The 18,965-nt window shown below is 42.1% G+C and overlaps 1 protein-coding gene and 1 pseudogene across 2 annotated transcripts in view; one reads left to right on the top strand and one right to left on the bottom strand.

Annotated features, from left to right (window-relative positions):
* The window catches only part of LOC123584420 (zonadhesin-like), a 63,777-nt gene that overhangs the window by 20,891 nt on the left and 23,921 nt on the right, over positions 1-18,965 (top strand). The window lies entirely within an intron of this gene.
* Positions 4,221-5,965, bottom strand: LOC123584583 (annotated as a pseudogene).

Raw genomic sequence — 18,965 nt, forward strand, 5'->3', positions numbered from 1 at the left:
TCACCTGTTGAATTTCTCAAATTCCACATACGAGTTAAATCATATGATATTTGTCTTTCTCTGACTGACTTATTTCACTTAGCATACCTCCACTTCCACCCACGTTGTTGCAAATGGCAAGATTTCATTTTTTTCATCACTGAGTAGTATTCCACTGTGTGTGTGTGTGTGTGTGTGTGTGTGTGTGCATGTGCACGTGCGCGTGTGTGTGTATACCACATCTTTTTTATACATTCATCAGACAATTAACGTTTTGGGTCTTTCCATAATTTGGCTATTGTTGACAGCACTGCTATAAACATTGGGGTGCATGTGCCCCTTTGAAACAGAATTTTTGTATCCTTTGGATAAATTCCTAGTAGTGCAATTGATGGGTCATAAGGTAGTTCTATTTTTAATTTTTTGAGGAACTTCCATACTGTTTTCCATAATGGCTGCACCAGTTTGCATTCCTACCAACAGTGCAATAGGGTTCCCCTTTCTCCACATCCTTGTCAATATCTGTTGTTTGCCAAGTGGTTAATTTTAGCCTTTGTGACCAGTGAGAGGTGGTATTTCATTGTGGTTTTTATTTCTATTTCTCTGATGATGAGTGATGTTGAGCATCTTCTCCTATGTCTCTTAGCCATCTGGATGCTTCTTTGTAAAAATGTCTGTTCATGTCTTCTGCCCATTTCTTAACTGGGTTTTTTTTTGGGGGGGGGTGTTGAGTTTTATAAGTTCTTTATAAATTTTGGATACTAACCCTTTATCATATATGTCATTTGCAAAAATCTTCTCCCATTCCATAGGCTGCCTTTTAGTTTTGCTGATTGTTTCTTTCACTGTGTAGAAGCTTTTTATCTTGATGAAGTCCCAATAGTTCATGTTTGTTTTTGTTTCCCTTGCCTTTGGTGACATGCCTAGTAAGAAGTTGCCCCTGCTGAGGTCAAGGAATTTGCTGCCTGTGTTTGACCTATTAGCTTTTTGAACTTCAATGTTTCACTCTTTCCCCAGGGAAGTTTTCAGCTATTATTTCTTTAAATAAATGTTCTGCTCTCTTCTCCCTCTCTTCTCCTTCTGGAATCCCAATTATTCAAATGTTTGCCTTTTTGATTGAGTCTCATTGATCACACAGGTTTTGTGGGGGAAGGCATTTGCTCATTCTTATCCTTTTTTTAAATTTACTTACTTACTTATAGAAAGAGAGGGAAAGAGAGTATGATCAGGGGAGGAGCAGAGAAGGAGGGGGAGAGAGAGAATCCCAATCAGTTCCTGCACTGTCAGGGTAGAGCCTGAGGAGGGGCTCAATCTCATGAACCATGAGAATATGACCTGAGTCAAAATCAAGAATCAGACACTTAACCGACTGAGTCACCTAGGCACCCCTCATTCTTATTCTTTTCTCTTCTTTTTCTTGTGTGTTATTTCAAAATTTCTTCTTCCAAGTCACTTATTCTATCTTCCATCTGCTCTACTCTACCTCAGAAGCTCTCTACTGCATTCTTCATCTCATTCATTGAATTCTTCAGCCTCAGGATTTCTGTTTGGTTTTTTAATGGTTATTTAATCTCTTTTGTAAAGAGTTCATTTTGTTCATGTATCTTTTTCCTAATCTCATTGTGCTGTATTTCTTTTTTTTAGGTTAATCATTTAATGTATTAACATTTTCACTTCTAAACATACAATTTGCATATACAGGAAAAAATAGGTTCTGTGGGCACTAGAGAACATGAGAGGAAAGCAATCAGAAAATCAATTCTGGGGGAGGTGGGAAATAGAACTGCATTCTGTGGCTGTGTCTACATAAACTTGGGAAGATGAAACAGGATCGTAACTGATGTAGAAAATAAACTTGGGCCGTTCATTTCAACTGTAGGAACTTCTTATGATCCAGGTCTTGGGTCCAGGCCTGGCCTGTTTCAGGATGATCATCTGAAACACAGCCACTGGTCTTTCCCTTCTATTTACAATCTAGGATCCTGAAGTTCACTCCAGTAACTAAAAAAACCAATCAGCTTGGCATGTGTGCAATGTCAGTGGCCAACTTCTTCCAGGCACATTATATTGAAGTACACATGAAAGTGAAACGCTTACTCACACCTGAATAAGTTTCTTCCACCTCAACTAACTTCTTGATTTAGGATTACCTAAATTGAGGTGATTACAAAGCTGGCATCTACAGAAATTGGACCAAGGAAATGAAATCTCTCAGCCCATCTTTATACCTACTATGCATTTCCTATCAGCATCAAGTCACCGCTAACACTGAATTTCCAGGTTCAACTATGTCTGCCCAATAGGGCTGGCCAACAGAGTGCACACACGTGTGCCCAAGACTCAGTTCATACCTCTCCCTTCCATCAGAGGGGGACTCTGCTTCCCAGGCATTTCAGTGACATAACTAAGTACTCTGTGGTTCCAATAACTCCAAGTTCAAAATTAATACCCTAATGCCACATTAAACACTGTTTAATATTTTGTTAGTAAAGTATACAGCTCTAATAATGACTATCATATAAACAAAGCCATTCTTACTCTACAGGATGTAAAATCATTAAAGCAACATTTTTTACCATCAAAACCAATATTGTCACACAGCACATCTGGCAATTTTCCAACATCTCAAATATCCCAAAGGATGATAGTCAAGTGCACATCCTTTCGACTAGAAACAGACTCTACAGTGTCAGTAAGTTTAGCAGAACTGCCCAGGAAAACAGACCTGACTGTGGTCACCATCAGGGTCATTTGGCATATGGCTTCATATGGAGATCTCTTTAAGTCTGCTCAGATATGGAGTCAGTTGACCTATAAAATTGGCCACAGAAAATAAAAACAGAATTTGTGCTAGTAGGGAATGTATTTTGGAATGTTGGGGCAGGAACTATTACTGTGCTAAACTGCCTTGGTAGAAGTACATTGTTTAAAGCCTGCGGGACAGAAGACCGAACTAATTATGGGCTTTACAAATTCGCATAAAGAAATAACGGAAGTGCAGGATTATGGGTTTTCTAGAGTTTCACACATAGCTGGGGCTCAAAATTACATGGTTTAAGCGTCTGTATCAGGAATAAAAACAAAGCCCGTGTCCCGGTCAAGTTTAGTAATATCTTGACAGAAGGCCATTCATGTCCTTAGGCATCATTTCCCATCTATAACCTGAGTCTCCCCCACAGTCATGGTTCCAAGGGCCCCCACTATGCCACCACCAGGGCTCCATGAACCCCAGTGCTTGGGGGAGAGTCACAGTGCCCCAGTCCTGCACAAAGCAGGACACCTGCTCTTCAGAAGGACAGAAGAGAGGAAAAGAGCACCCTCTGCACAGTGCAATCTCTAGAGGCCTGACACAGTAACACTATAACTATGGCTCTCATTCCATTTCCTCACCACTCTTTTAATATCACTTTCTCAACAAGTAGAAAAAAAAGCTATAAGTAGGCTGATGTGGCAACAAAAATACTCAAAGCAGACACTAAAAACATAGGGTCATCTCTGAATAAAGCACATCTACCTCCACATACTTGAAACTGTTTTGCCTTCTTCAAGTTTTAAAGGATAAAACTTTGAGGCTCAAGCCAATTCCTAATGTGGGATATTTTCCAAGGATCGCTACCAAAAAAACAAAGAATAAAATGAAGAAGCATCATTCTAAGAGGAGGCAGGGCAGGGGGTGCGGGGAGGGGGGCTGACCCTCCCCCATCATCCTGAGCAGTTAGCCTTGCTGGCCCCAGAGGTCCTGGGGATACCACCCCACTGCCTCAGGGAAGTTCCTGGTTGCTTACCAGCCCACAACTCCTGAAGTTACATGCAGCCAGCTCTGATCCGAGATTTCAAAGTTCAATGTTCAACAGAAAGAAGCTGTAGTCCTCCTTGCCATACCACTCACACATGTGTCACCATATATTAACAGAACACTAAATTATCCCTTAAGCACTATACCTAACTCTGAAAAGAAAATGCCATTCTAAACAGGTGTAGCCAAAATAAGGTATTCCAAGAGTTCTAGAAAGAAACTCCTGGAACGAGCCAGTGCCCCAGAGAGTCCATGTTTTAGCTAAACACAAGTCAGAAGCCTTCTCTACAGTACGTGTATGGATTAGTTAGAACTATGATGTCATCACTTTCAAAAGAACAATTAAACTATTATTAAAAACATTTATCACCAACAGAAATGCCCTTCAAATTATATTATTGCACACAGGGTATCAGAAGCTATGCACATCCAGATCTGAAGGACTCTAGAAGACCCAGACCAGAGAGCCTAAGGCCATGCCACCTTAGTTCTGGCCACCATGTCCAGGGCCAGATCACTGTCGCTGTCTCGATACCACTCCCAAATGATGACTTGGTTGGCAGGCTGTTGTCCATAAAGTCCTTCATGTGGGTACTGGCAGGATACAGAACAATAGATAGCTTGAGTTCCTGGAGGCTGTGCACCACTGTATGGACCATAGCCATATGCCTCAGAGGTTGGTGTCCCATAGGCTGTGTGAGGAGGAGAGGAAGAAGTCATGGCTGTCTTATCATACAGGACTTCTGAGCCAACATAAGCTGTGTTTGTCCTGGAATCCTGGAGTGTAAATTTCCAGGCCAAACAATCCTCTGTGCTTTCTGCACAAAGACGCAGGGTTTTCCCATCTCAGCAAACACTCTTCAGCGTACAGTCTTTTGGTTTCCCATCTGGAGGCTGAGTGTCCTGACACTCATGCCCCATGCAGATGTTGATAAAGTCCACTGGCCTGTGGACCTTGTCTTCAACACTTTGCCAAGTTTAGTTATCATAATAGATCGGGTAACCATCTGACCACAGGTCAAACCAATTCTTCTCCCAATGCTTCAAAATAGTACTGTGTCGCAGCAACCATCCGCTCTTTACAAACACCATCTTTCTACCTGCAAACTATCCGGCTGCAGCTGCGGAGCATTGAAGCAGGGCTGGGCCATTGAGCTGTATTTCTAAGTTTTCTTATAGCCTGTTGAGTTTCTTCAATACACTATTTTGAATTCTTTATTAGCTAGATCTTTATTAAAGTGTTTTTGGGCTCGATTGTTAGACAATTATTGGTATCTTTTGGCAATGGCTTGCTTTCTAGATTTTTAAAGTTCCTTGTATTTCTGCATTGCTGCTTTCACATTTGAAGTATCTTTACTGGTTATATTCAGATGGGGTACTGTTCCTTGGTGTTGCTTTTCTGGGGTTTCCTAGGCTTATTATGGGTAAACGTGTTCCACTTCTTTTGATCTCTTTTGTGGCCAAATCCTTAAACTTTGTGTTTTTTTTTCTTCTTCCTATAATTCATCAGGCTTCCTATAATTCATCAGGAAACCTCTCTCTTGTTTTCCAAGAGGTGGCACTATAACTCTAGTTTGTGGTTTTTACTTTGCCTACAGGTAGTGGTCCATTTTTCCTAAGAAAATCCAATTACCCAACGTGTTTTCACTGCCACACTCAAGAGTGCATACAGACAGCTGGCCAAACAATGGGGGGAGACGTGGATTTAGCACTCAGGGCATTGGGTGTGCCTGTGGACTTGATGGAGAGATCCTCAAGTGCAGTTTTCCTATGGAGGACTTCCTGCTGAAGTTCTGAAGCAGACAGCAGGAACCAAGTTCCTTTAATACCTTTTGGTATTTAAGATATTTCCTTCCTTTTCTCCCTCTCCCAAGTCATAAGGGTCCTACCTCAGAAATCAGGGTACTTCTGAAGATAAAAATGGGTTTTCTCCAGCTGCAACCCCCACAACTGGGATACCCAGGCATTCATTCCCTGCTTTCCACCTCCTCCACAGAAGGACAGCTTAGCCCTGTGCAGTGTCATCCTGGGGAGGAGAGTGGCTCTGGAGTTCTTGCCTCTCCTCTGCATCCAAACTCATCTCTATCTTGCTTGAATCTCCCCCTCAGACAGGCTGTACCTCCACAAATTCTGTCTCACCAGTGAGTATCTGCCCAGGTCAGCACTTTCCAGGTTTTCCCCACGCCCCACCCCTGCCCCACTTTGGTGAGTGAGGGTGGGGAAGTTTCCCTGACTCCCTTGGATCTGCAACCCTTGCTGAGGTCTTCTTTGTTTATTTTTCAATGCATAGGTGGGCAGGAGTCCTCCCAGGTCCTTTGGCATAGATGTTGAGGGTTTTGAGTTCATAGTGATTATCTACTTAGTTGCTTAAAAGGGGGAAAGAAAAGAAAAATGACTTACACTGCCATAATGCTGACATCATTCCAGATGTCCCTCTTTCTATAGATGACTTTCATGACCAGGGTTCAAAGCAGCAAGGTCAGAACTTACTCTTACACAGCACTCTGTCTGGGTAAGATTGCTGTGTGTTGTCCTTCTTGATTCCAGCCCTATGCCCCTATTCTGCCCTGGAGTTTCAGCACCTCCACACATGCCTACAGTTGCGTGTATTAGGCAGTGTGCAACTGTAGGACATGTATTGACATTGGGTGTATGAGTGGCACCCCCTAGGTTGGGCACCAAAAACCTGCACTCAAGAGTACACGAACCCTGGAGCTCTACCATCATCTCACAGGCTTGGTTTGGGAATGCCACACAATGTCAGCTTTCAAGAATGTGAGCATATGTGTGTAACACAAACTCTCAGGAAAATGTTTCCTTTTTATATAGGAAAATTTCTCCTTAAAAAGTAGTTTCAAGTCTTACCTAGTTATTATGTGGAAAGTGGTATACAAAACCTGAGGAACAATAAAAATTTTTCTTACAATCTTGAACTGTTACCAGTGAGTCCTTTTTGCATGGTAGAAAAAGTATACATTCACCTGCAATGTTGTCTTGGGCATACAAACCTCCTGGGAGTCCATATAGAACCCCAGAGAAGAGTAAGGTGAAGCTCCTGACAGCTTGGTATGAGGAGCCTTTATTACAACTTCCCCAAGACCTTTTTGAAGAGACTTTTAACTTAAAGCTTGTCAGAGATGAAACTCCAGCATCTTTTTCTGTTCTTCCCATTAGACTTCTCAGCTTTCTTCATTCCTTTCATCTCCTTTGGCTGTCATCTACATAAGTGGAAACTGGCTTCTACCCAGTGAATTTCAAGCCAAAAGACACAGATATCTTTACCACCCAGCCCTAACCCCCACATGTGTCCCAGGCTGGAACACAGAGGGAGTGAAATGACTTCTTCATAACAGTCCTTTACAGTCAGAAGGGTTTTCTTCCTCCAAATACAAGATCTTCCCTTATCCATCAGTTAGGTAGAATCACCATGAAATTAGATGGGTTTTTTGATAAAATTAAAAAAAATTTTTAACGTTTATTCATTTTTGAGAGGCAGAGAGAGACAGAGCATGAGTGGGGAAGGGGCAGAGAGAGGGAGACACAGAATCCAAAACTGGCTCCAGAGTCTGAGCTGTCTGCACAGAGCCCGGCGTGGGGCTTGAACTCATGAGCTGTGAGATCATGATCTGAGCCAAAGTCAGACACACAACCGACTGAGCCACCCAGGCACCCCTGATAAAATTTATAGAATCAAGTTTAGAATCAAGTCTTGCTTTGAAAGAGTGCATGCCTTTCCCCCCAAAACAGTATTTAAAGTCAGTTCAAAAATGCAGTACACAATTCTAAAACAACTGAGTTCAAGGGTTACAATGTTGGCATTGCAGAATGAAGGATTTGAAGGGCATTTGTGGTCCTCAACTTGAGCCATGTTTCAGGGTGACCTGTGGAGCTTTAGGAATATATTGATACTTGAGCCCAGATTCTAGAAGATTCTGACTCAAGAGGTCTGGGGATGCCATGCAAATATCTATTTATCCACCTATTGATCTATTGTCTATCTATCTATCATCTATTTGCTTAAGTGGTTCTGTTGCATCACCAAGACTGAAAATCACTGGACTAGAACTTTGGAATAATGTATTGACCTAAAGACGTGAATCAATGAAACTGGGTGACCATAAGTTACCTTTGAAAAGAAAGCAAAGGAAACTTGAATACAATGAGTTAAAATATGCCTTGCAGACAACTAAATCATTTGTTTCTCATTAAGCATCTTCCTCTGCTTCAGGAATCCTAGGCTGAAATGTGGACAGTGGGTAGTCATTTATCTTTTTCTACTTCCAAGGAAATTGCTTTCTCCCTTTTACAGACACACAAGAAAAGCTCCACAAGCTCCTGGATCAGCTCTCTTATGTTCACACCTTTATTGACAATGCTGTATTATAATTGTTTATCCCACATACTCCCTCCTGTAATTTTAATCTGTTTCCTCCAGTTCTATCCTCAGTGGAGTCTAAAAGCAGGCATTGAGCATCTTCCTACATACAAGACCCCATGTGTCAACTGAAATGTGCTGAAACTTGCCCAGCCACTGTCAGCCTCTTCCTGCCAGATTCAGTATGCCAGTTTCAGGAAAGTTTTCTTTTGTTCAGGCAGTCCAAAAGAGGCTTTAAAATGTTGGGTTTCAGGAGCCTGGGACTTGAAAAGTAGTGACAATATTTTAGAATATTTTAGCCCTTTAAAGTATCTAAGCACATATACGTTAATTCTATTTGATCCTCTCAAGAAACCTGTTGAAGAAGGCTGGTATTGCTATTTTAATTTTATTGTTGGGAAATCTAGGACTCAGAGAGGCTAAGCAATTTGCCTGGTGTTACACAGCCAGTGCCCAACAATGCCAAGGCATCAACCCAGGCATTCTAACTCTAAAGCCAGTCTGCTTTCTCCACCCTTTAAAATCTGTTCCAGGCCATGGATTTATGACTCTGAGCTTGTCATCAGCTGCCACAACTCTGGAACTCTGAAGACCTCGGCCATTTATTCACACCCTTTAGTCTCACACACTGTGGAACCCAAAGGGGATGCCTGTTCTCTGCTTCCAGAACTGAAGCCCTAGACGGAAGGCATGAAGGAAATAAAAAAGAAATTCCCTTGTAATTCTATGGCCAAATAAGCTAATCTCAGGTCTCAACTTCAAGTGACTGCAAGGCTGTATACCGTCTGGCCTGGGTTGCCCCTCTGACTTCAGTCTATTTCTGCTCCTCCTTCCCTCTCTCTATGCTGGGTAAATTTAAATGAAATGTATTTATTTTGGAGAGCTTTATTTATTTATTTATTTATTTATTTATTTATTTATTTATTTTTGTCCTTAAGCAGACCTAGGATGGAGAATATGGCCCCATGAAATCTTCTGTTAAGAATGTTGGGGCATTCTGCTGTCCTAAACCTGAATGTCCTTCCATTGCTCAATGTGCACCATGCTCAGAGTACAGGGCCCTCCCCCAAGGCAGTGAGGTGTAGTGTGTATCAAACCCCATCCTCTACCTGTTCTGGGACAGGCAGCTCCATAGTGAAGAGGACAGCTCCAACCTCTAACAGACATTGCTGATCCTGAGGGAGATATCTCAGCGATGCAAATTCAGAATGGGCCTGGGTGGCTTAGTTGGTTAAGCAACCAACTTCAGCCCAGGTCACGATCTCGCAGTTTATGAGTTCAAGCCCCGCGTCGGACTCTGTGCTGACACACAGAGCCTGGAGCCTACTTTGGATTCTATGTTTCCCCCTCTCTCTACCCCTCCCCTGCTCACAATTTGTGTCTCTCTATCAATAATAAATAAACGTTAAAAAAATTTTTTTTACAAAGAATGCACATAAGACATAAATGACAGTAGCTTGCAAGAGATCCAAGATGACGTCAATAGTTGAAACATCAGCAATCTCTTCTCATCTGTCACTAAGCCTGTTAAGTTCTTGCATGAAGAACTTGGAGGTCAAAGATCGCCTTCATCTTGTCACCAGGTCCCAACATTCATCCCACCTGGCTGATGTTCCGGGGATAGAGCAGTGGAGGGCTGCCACTTCACACCCCACAACTCCTCCTCTGACTCTAGACAGAGTGGGTGGCTGATTGGTGTTCATCTTATAGGAAATAGCCTTGCCAACTGTAACATAAGCTCCTTTCCCAGGCAGGTGGGCTGTGAATCTGGATCACTGAGGAGTAAGGTTTTTCCATGAGAGGCCTGCTTTTACTAGACAAGTTTTCACATGATAAGTGGCAGTTCTGAGAAGCTCTGGTGGCTCTAGACTCTAGAGCAATTCATAAATTTTAATAAACTTGCCTTACTTCAGCTGAAAATTAGATATAAAGAAAGTGGTCTGGGATCAAGCTGTAAGCCCCAGCATGGACACAGAACTCATATATAGGTCAGGCATCCTCTTCTCTTTCCCTAGAGCTGCCCTAGCCAGGAAGCCCTTTGGCAGTCTCTGTGGGAACACCAAGGCTTAAAGGACTATACCACAGAAAAGAGCTTCATGTATTCACAGTTGTTGGATAGTGCTGTGTTTCTTTCATTATGCAAAGTGCTGAAATGCAAAATTTCAGGTGCTCAGCATCCAGCACAGGATGTGTCTCATCCCATACATCTCCTCTCTCCCCAATTCCTGAAGTACCCACATCAGGTTTTGAAGCCTCTATCCCTCCTAATCCCCACAGAGTCCAAGGTAAGGATGAACTTTAAGCCATGGGGTGGCCTGTGTTCTCCTGAGAAATGCAAGAAACGTGGCTTCCGACATCAAACTGATGCTGGGTTAACTTGGCAGGCCCAGCAACTCTGGCAGCCATTGTGTTTAATATAAAACAAGACCCTGTTTCCAGAAGCCTTCTCTGTCTCAGAAGCAAAATAACAGGAAACCTGCTCCTATAAGCTGAAATGAAATAAATATGCTTATAGGAGGGCAGAGTATTTTAATAAAATCATGTCTACCTGGTAACATTCTATAACCCAGATGTTAGAAGCACTGCAAGGCAGCTTTCAGCCAACAGTATACAGACGTCCTAGTGTCCTCACTCACTTCCAGGAAGGCAGGATGAAAGGAGGGGAGGCAGACCACAGGGATGTGGCCTGTGACTGCCTGCCCCAAATCCTCTGCCAATGGTCTTCCCTTCCTGGATCCTACCTAGCATTGTCAGGATAGGGAAAACCCCTGAGGGATATGGCCCATCCTCAACAGGGCACTTCAAAGTGGTGCTCCAATCAGAACATGGCACCCCTCTGCATGAGAAGCATTCTCCAAATTGTGTCCAATCAATACACCTATCTGCATGAGCCCCACCCCCAGCTGTCTGGTTGTGGCTTTTGTAGGCAGATTTGCCTCTTGGCACATTCAAGACAAGTTTGTGTTTATGGGGTGGGTGAACACATTTGATTTTGCCTCTTTGATGCTGGAAGTAACAAGATGGATGGGAACTGTGAGCATGCCTATGATCAGGAATGTAAACTGGAGATGTGATTGCTGCCTGCATTGTTCCCCAAATTGGATATACAGTGTTGGCTTCATGTGTATGTTTTTTTTTTTAATTATTGTTGCTGCTGTTTTCAGGAAAAATGGGTCCACGTTTCATTAAGGCTTAAACATAGCAAGTAGCTCCAAAATGATTTCAAGCCACTGCATGAAAACAATGGAAAGAGACCCTGGACACACACTCTTGCACAGTCCACCTCCCAGGTGGTTTCTGAGACAAAGACAAGGCAGAGATGCGGGATAGTTCAAATTACATAGAAAGAAGTGGAAGAAGCACAGAGAAATGGAAAAACATTCCATGCTTATGGATCAAAAGAACAAATATTGTTAAAATGTCGATACTACCTAAAGCAATCTACACATTCAATGCAATCCCTAAAATATAACACCAGCATTCTTCACCAAGCAATAACAAACAATTCTAAAATGTGTATGGAACTGCAAAACATCTGAATAGCCAAAGCAATCCTGAAAAAGAAAACCAAAGCTGGAGGCATCACAGTTCCAGACTTCAATCTGTATTATAAAGCCGTAATCAGGGGTGTCTGGGTGGCTCTGTAGGTTAAATGTCTGACTTCAGCTCGGGTCATGATCTCATGGTTCATGAGTTTGAGCCCCGCATTGGGGTCTGTGCTGACAGCTTGGAGCATGGAGCCTGCTTTGGATTCTGTGGTCTGCCCTTCCCCCCCCAAAAAAAAACAAATAAACATTAAACAAATTTTAAGCTGTAATCATCAAGACACTATGGTACTGGCACAAAAACATACACATACATCAATGGAACAGATATAGAACCCAGAAATGGACCCACAAACGTATGGCCAACTAATCTTCAACAAAGCAGGAAAGAATATCCAATGGAAAAAAGACAGTCTCTTTAGCAAATGGTGTTGAAAAAACTGGACAGCAACATGCAGAAGAATGAACCTACACCACTTTCTTACACCACACACAAAAATAAACTCAAAATTAATGAAAGACCTAAATGTAAGACAGGAAGCCATCAAAATCCTATGGGAGAGAACAGGCATCAATCTTTTTGACCTAGGCTGCAGCACCTTCTTACCAGACATGTCTCTGGAGAAAAGGGAAACAAAAGCAAAAATGAACTGTTGGGACCTCATCAAGACAAAAAGCATCTGCACAGCAAATGAAACAATCAACAAAACTAAAAGGAAACCAATGGAATGGGAGAAGATATTTGCTAATTACATATCTGATAAAGGTTTAGTATTCAAAATCTATTAAGAATTTATCAAACTCAACACCCCAAAAAACAAATAATCTGGTGAAGAAATGGGCAAAAGACATGGACACTTTTATTTTATGTATGTATATATATATATATATATATATATATATATATATATAATTTATTGTCAAATTCGTTTCCATACAACACCCAGTGTTTATCCCAACAGGTGTCCTCCTCCATGCCCATCAACCACTTTCCCGTCTCCCCCACCCCCCCCCCCATCAACCCTCAGTTTGTTCTCAGTATTTAAGAGTCTCTTATGATTTGCCTCCTTCCCTCTCTGTAACTTTTCCCCCCTTTCTCCCCCACCCCACCCCAGTCTTCTGTTAAGTTTCTCAGGATCCACATATAAGTGAAAACATATGATTTCTGTCTTTCTCTGTATGGCTTATTTCACTTAGCATAATACTCTCCAGTTCCATCCACATTGCTGCAAATGGCAAGATTTCATTCTTTCTCGTTGCCAAGTAGTATTCCATAGTATATATAAACCACACCTTCTTTATCCATTCGTCAGTTGATGGATTTAGGTTCTTTCCATAATTTGGCTATTGTTGAAAGTGCTGCTATAAACATTGGGGTACAAGTGCCCCTATGCATCAGCACTCCTGTATTCCTTGGGTAAATTCCTAGCAGAGCTATTGCTGGGTCATAGGGTAGATCTATTTTTAATTTTTTGAGGAACCTCCACACTGTTTTCCAGAGTGGCTGCACCAGTTTGCATTCTCACCAACAGTGCAAGAGGGTTCCCATTTCTCCACATCCTCTCCAGCATCTATAGTCTCCTGATTTGTTCATTTTAGCCTCTCTGACTGGCATGACATGGTATCTCAATGTGGTTTTGATTTGTATTTCCCTGGTGAGGAGTGACATTGAGTATCCTTTCATGTGCCTGTTGGCCATCTGGATGTCTTCTTTAGAAAAGTGTCTATTCATGTCTTCTGCCCATTTCTTCACTGGATTATTTGTTTTTCGGGTGTGGAGTTTGGTGAGTTCTTTATAGATTTTGGATACTAGCCCTTTATCCAATATGTCATTTGCAAATATCTTTTCCCATCCCATCAGCTGCCTTTTAGTTTTGTTGATTGTTTCCTTTGCTGCGCAGAAGTTTTTTTTATCTTCATGAGGTCCCAATAGTTCATTTTTGCTTTTAATTCCCTTGCTTTTGGAGATGTGTCAAGTAAGAAATTGCTGCAGCTGAGGTCAGAGAGGTTTTTTTCCTGCTTTCTCCTCTAGGGTTTTGATGGTTTCCTGTCTCCCATTCTGGTTCTTCATCCATTTTGAGTTTATTTTTGTGTGTGGTGTCAGAAAGTGGTGTAGGTTCATCCTTCTGCATGTTGCTGTCCAGTTCTCCCAGCACCATTTGTTAAAGAGACTGTCTTTTTTCCATTGGATATTCCATCCTGCTTTGTCAAAGATTAGTTTGCCATACTTTTGTGGGTTCAATTCTGGAGTCTCTATTCTATTGCATTGGTCTATGTGTCTGTTTTTGTGCTAATACCGTACTGTCTTGATGATTACAGCTTTATAGTAGAGACTAAAGACTGGAATTGTGATGCCTCCAGCTTTGGTCTTCTTCTTCAATATTCCTTTGGTTATTCGGGGTCTTTTGTGGTTCCATACAAATTTTAGGATTGCTTGTTCTAGCCTGAAGAAGAATGCTGTGCAATTTTGATTGGGATTGCATTGAATGTGTATATAGCTTTGGATAGTATTGACATTTTAACAATATTTATTCTTCCAATCAATGAGTACAGAATGTTTTTCCATTTCTTTAAATCTTCTTCAATTTCCTTCATAAGCTTTCTATAGTTTTCAGCATACAGATCCTTTACATCTTTGGTTAGGTTTATTCCTAGGTATTTTATGCTTCTTGGTGCAATTGTGAATGGGATCAGTTTCTTTATTTGCCTTTCTGTTGCTTCATTATTGGTGTATAAAAATTCAACTGATTTCTGTACATTAATTTTGTATCCTGTGAAGACATGGACACTTTTATTTTATTTATTTATTTTTTTAATTTTTTTTTCCAACGTTTTTTTTTTTTATTTATTTATTTTTGAGACAGAGCATGAACGGGGGAGGGGCAGAGAGAGAGGGAGACACAGAATTGGAAACAGGCTCCAGGCTCCAAGCCATCAGCCCAGAGTCTGACGCGGGGCTCGAACTCACGGACCGCGAGATCGTGACCTGGCTGAAGTCGGATGCTTAACCGACTGCACCACCCAGGCGCCCCAACATGGACACTTTTAAAAAGAAGACATCCAGATGACTAACAGACACATGAAAAGATGCTCAACATCACTTATCATCAGGGAAATACAGATCAAAACCATAATGAGGTACCACTTCACACCTTTCAGAATGGCTAAAAGGAACAACTCAGGAAACAACAGATATTGGCAAGGAGGCAGAGGAAGGGAAATACTTTTGCACTGTTGGTGGGAATGCAAATTGGTACAGCCACTATGGAAAACAGTATGGAGGTTCTTCTAAAAATTAAAAATAGAGCTACTCTATGACCTAGCACTTACACTACTAGGAATTTATCCAAAGGATACAAAAATGCTGATTCAAAGGGGCACATGCACCCCAGTTTATAGCAGCACTATCAATAATAGCCAAATTATGGAAAGAGCCCAAATGTCCATTGACTGCTGAATGGATAAAGAAGATGTGGCATATATATTCAATGGAATATTACTTGGTGATCAAAAAGAATGAATTTTTGCCATTTGCAACAAAGTGGATGGAACTAGAATCTATTATGCTAAGCAAAATAAGTCAGTCAAAGACAAATATCATATGATTTCACTCAAATGTGGAATTTTAGAAACAAAACATATGAACATAAGGGAAGAGAAGGAAAAATAAGATAAAAACAGAGAGAGAGGCATATCATTAGAGACTTCTAAAATACAGGGAACACAATGAGGGTTGCTGGAGGGGTCTTGGTTGGGGGGATGGGCTAAATGGGGGATGGGCATTAAGGAGGGTGCTTGTTGGGATGAGTGCTGAGTGTTATATGTAAATGATGAATTACTACATTCTATTCCTGAAATCATTATTACACTATATGTTAACTAACTTGGATTTAAAGAAAATTTAAGAGAATGAAAGAAAGAAAGAAAGAAAGAAAGAAAGAAAGAAAGAAAGAAAGAAAGAAAGAAAGAAGGAAGGAAGGAAGGGAAGAAAGAAAGAAGTCACAGCCTTTAGATGGGCCTGAATTTAAATCACATCTCGGTCTCTTAATAGAAGAATAACTTTGGGAAATTAGGTCTGTTATAGCTTCAATCTCCCTATCTATTGAGTTAATAATAACAGATACTTCACAGAATTATTGATGGGTCAGATGAAATAATGTTCATACTATGTCTAGAAAAAATCAAGTCCCCAAGAAATGGTCAGCAGCAGCATCACCACTATCATCATCACTATCATAATCACCATTACCGTTACCACCATCATTATCATCATTACCATCATGATCACCATGACCATCACTACCATCACCACCATGATAATCACTTTCTTTTTTTTTATTTTTTTAATTTTTTTTTTCAACGTTTATTTATTTTTGGGACAGAGAGAGACAGAGCATGAACGGGGGAGGGGCAGAGAGAGAGGGAGACACAGAATCGGAAACAGGCTCCAGGCTCTGAGCCATCAGCCCAGAGCCCGACGTGGGGCTCGAACTCACGGACCGCGAGATCGTGACCTGGCTGAAGTCGGACGCTTAACCGACTGCACCACCCAGGCGCCCCGATAATCACTTTCATTATCATCACCATCACCATCATTACTATCATATTATTATCACCATCATCATCATGGCACTGTGACTTGAAATGATCAAGGTCCTTCTCTTATTTTCACTGTCACTCTCTGGCATCAGGGCCCAACCATCAGGAACACCGAAAGAAGCTGGACTGACGCTTACTAGGTCCACCAAGTTCAGAGGCTCATGATTCAATAGATCAGTTATCATAACAAAAAGTCATCCATCCTAGAACCTCTGCCAAAAGTTCACCACTTCTCTCCCTATGTGTGGAGTGGGAGCCAGATCTCATTGCTGCTAACAATGAAGCCAGCAACTGAGAGAGACTAAACGGGAAATTGAAGATGCACTTAGCTGGCTGCCTACAGCCCCAGCTGCTCTCCTCTGGAATCTGGGAGAGGCCTGAGTGATAGACCAGGTCTGAGTTTCAGAAATAAAAGCCTGAAAATCGCCCTAGCTTTGAGGTTCTTATGGGAAAGCTGGTTGGTTTTTTTTGTTTTTGTTTTTGTTGTTTTTGTTTTTGTTTTGTTTTGTTTTGTTTTTTCTATCTTGAGGCCTTGCTCTTTGGTGAAACCCCATAACCTTCATGTGTTCACACCTTGGTAGATGTGACTGACAAACTTGGTGTTAAGCCCCCTTTGCACTAATGCTGATTGAATTTAAATTGGCAATTGTTACCTGTAATAAGAGTTACACAAGTTCCTGGAAATTTTTTGTGAATTAGAAGGAAATGGATGCACTGAGATTCTTTTGGGAACAGTCAGCTTGGCTCAGTATAGTAGACAGGGCCACACTGATCATCTGGGCAGAAATAGAGCCTTCTGTGGGGCTCACAGTGCAGACAGTATTTCTCCTGAATCATTATTCTTCACCAAGGATGCCTTTTGGAGCATATTTCCAGAGAAGGCTGGGGTTGGGGCTTACCTCAGGCTTCTGTCTGAGAACTGGAGACTGGGACAGGTGTGGGTATAGCTGACACAAAGGTGGCCCCAGACCAGATGGCTTGTCTAAGATGCAGGTGGGCAACATCAATCTGGGTTTGTGATTGAGGAGAACAGAAAGTGTCTCCAGTCAAGGTCAGGGAACTCAGCTTTCTTACAGGCCTGCATCTCACTGTGTGGACTTGGGCACATCTCCTCACCTCTCTGTGCCTTTATCCTCCAGGAAATAAGGAAGTTGGACCAGATTAGTAGTTCTTAAACTGCTCTTTGAGGTAAGCAGTTTGTACAGGGAGCCTCAGGGGCTGCCTATGGGACAAGCTGGAGAGAAAAGGGGCCTCTGGATTCCCCCTGCCCTACCATCACCTCCCTTTAAACCAACCAGAGCTCTTATCTGCTCTGTTTGCTGGGCACCTGTATAAGGTTGAAAAATAAACTTCTGCAGTTAACAGAGACACTGTTGGGCACCTCTCACTTCTTTACCCTTTCTCAAGGACTTATGAGGTACCCACTACATGCCAGGTACTATGCTAAGCACCAGGGCCACAGAGGAGGAGAGTTCAACCAGGTCATTGCTTTCATGGCCTTAGAGTCCACTGAGGAGAGACCAACAATCTGTGAACAAACAAGATAAACATCGATGGTACTTAGTGCAAGCAAGAGAATTAAAACAAGGCAGTGTGGGGAATCAGACAATAAAGAGGAAACAAGCAGAAATCTGAAACAGTCCTTAAGTGTGTGAGGAACAGAAAGATGGCCTTGTGACTGGGCACAGGGATGAGGGAAAGTCATACACCTGAGGTGGGATGGGTGGGCATGTCCAGTGCATGGATGGCTCTGAGTCCCTCTAAAATACGATAGCTTTTACAAATCAGCAATTATAGGCAACATCACATCCGCCAAGATTACTGACCTCACAACACTTTTAACCTGAGATGCATCCCCCAAGGCCAAACCCGAGCTTCGGGCACCTAGTCACTAGTGTCCCTGTCCCTTGGAGGAGCCAGCTCTGGGTAAATAAAGGTGTATCATCATCCATGTCTGGATGGTTCCCCAGGGCCATGAGAACCACAGACATTACCATGGGAAGAGAGCTGAGTCAGCATGGACTCTGGCTAACACAGACTGGCTTCTATCACTTATATAGTGGGCCACCTCAAGCAAGTCACTCTTCCTACTGCACCTGTAAAATTCTACCTCTTACAGAGCTCCTGAAAAAGTAAATGAAAGCTGGCCCCACAGTAAGGCCACATAGTGCTAACTGGTGTATGATGATGGTGTTTGGAATTGCTACCTGAGGGCTAGTCTCATAACCTTTAAGCTAAGCTCTAAGGACATGTGCCAGGACTTTTACTCTTCTGCCCATTGTATGCTGCCACACAAACTGTGAGTGCTCAATAAATTAAAACAAAAATTAGTAATGCTGCTAAGCATGTGTGTGCAGGCACTGCTCTGAAGATGCCTGAAACTCCGTTAGCTCTCCCACAATCCCAGGAAATATGTAGTCTTGTCACCTCAGATTTAAAGATGAGGAAATTGAGACAGAAAAATAGTAAGTTATATGCAGGATCCTGCAGCTAGTAAGTCTCATGAGTGCATCAGAACCTGGCAATCTGGATCTTCTCAGAGGCCATCTGGAAGGACAGGAGAGCTGGACAAAGAACACATCTCTCCTGTCTTCCTCTGATGCACTCAGGGATGGCACGTTTCCCAGGGAACCTTGGTGGGGGGTGTAGTGGGTCTGGTCCTAGGCGGCTA

This window comes from Leopardus geoffroyi, chromosome A1 (genome assembly GCF_018350155.1).
Source record: "Leopardus geoffroyi isolate Oge1 chromosome A1, O.geoffroyi_Oge1_pat1.0, whole genome shotgun sequence".
NCBI lineage: Eukaryota > Metazoa > Chordata > Mammalia > Carnivora > Felidae > Leopardus > Leopardus geoffroyi.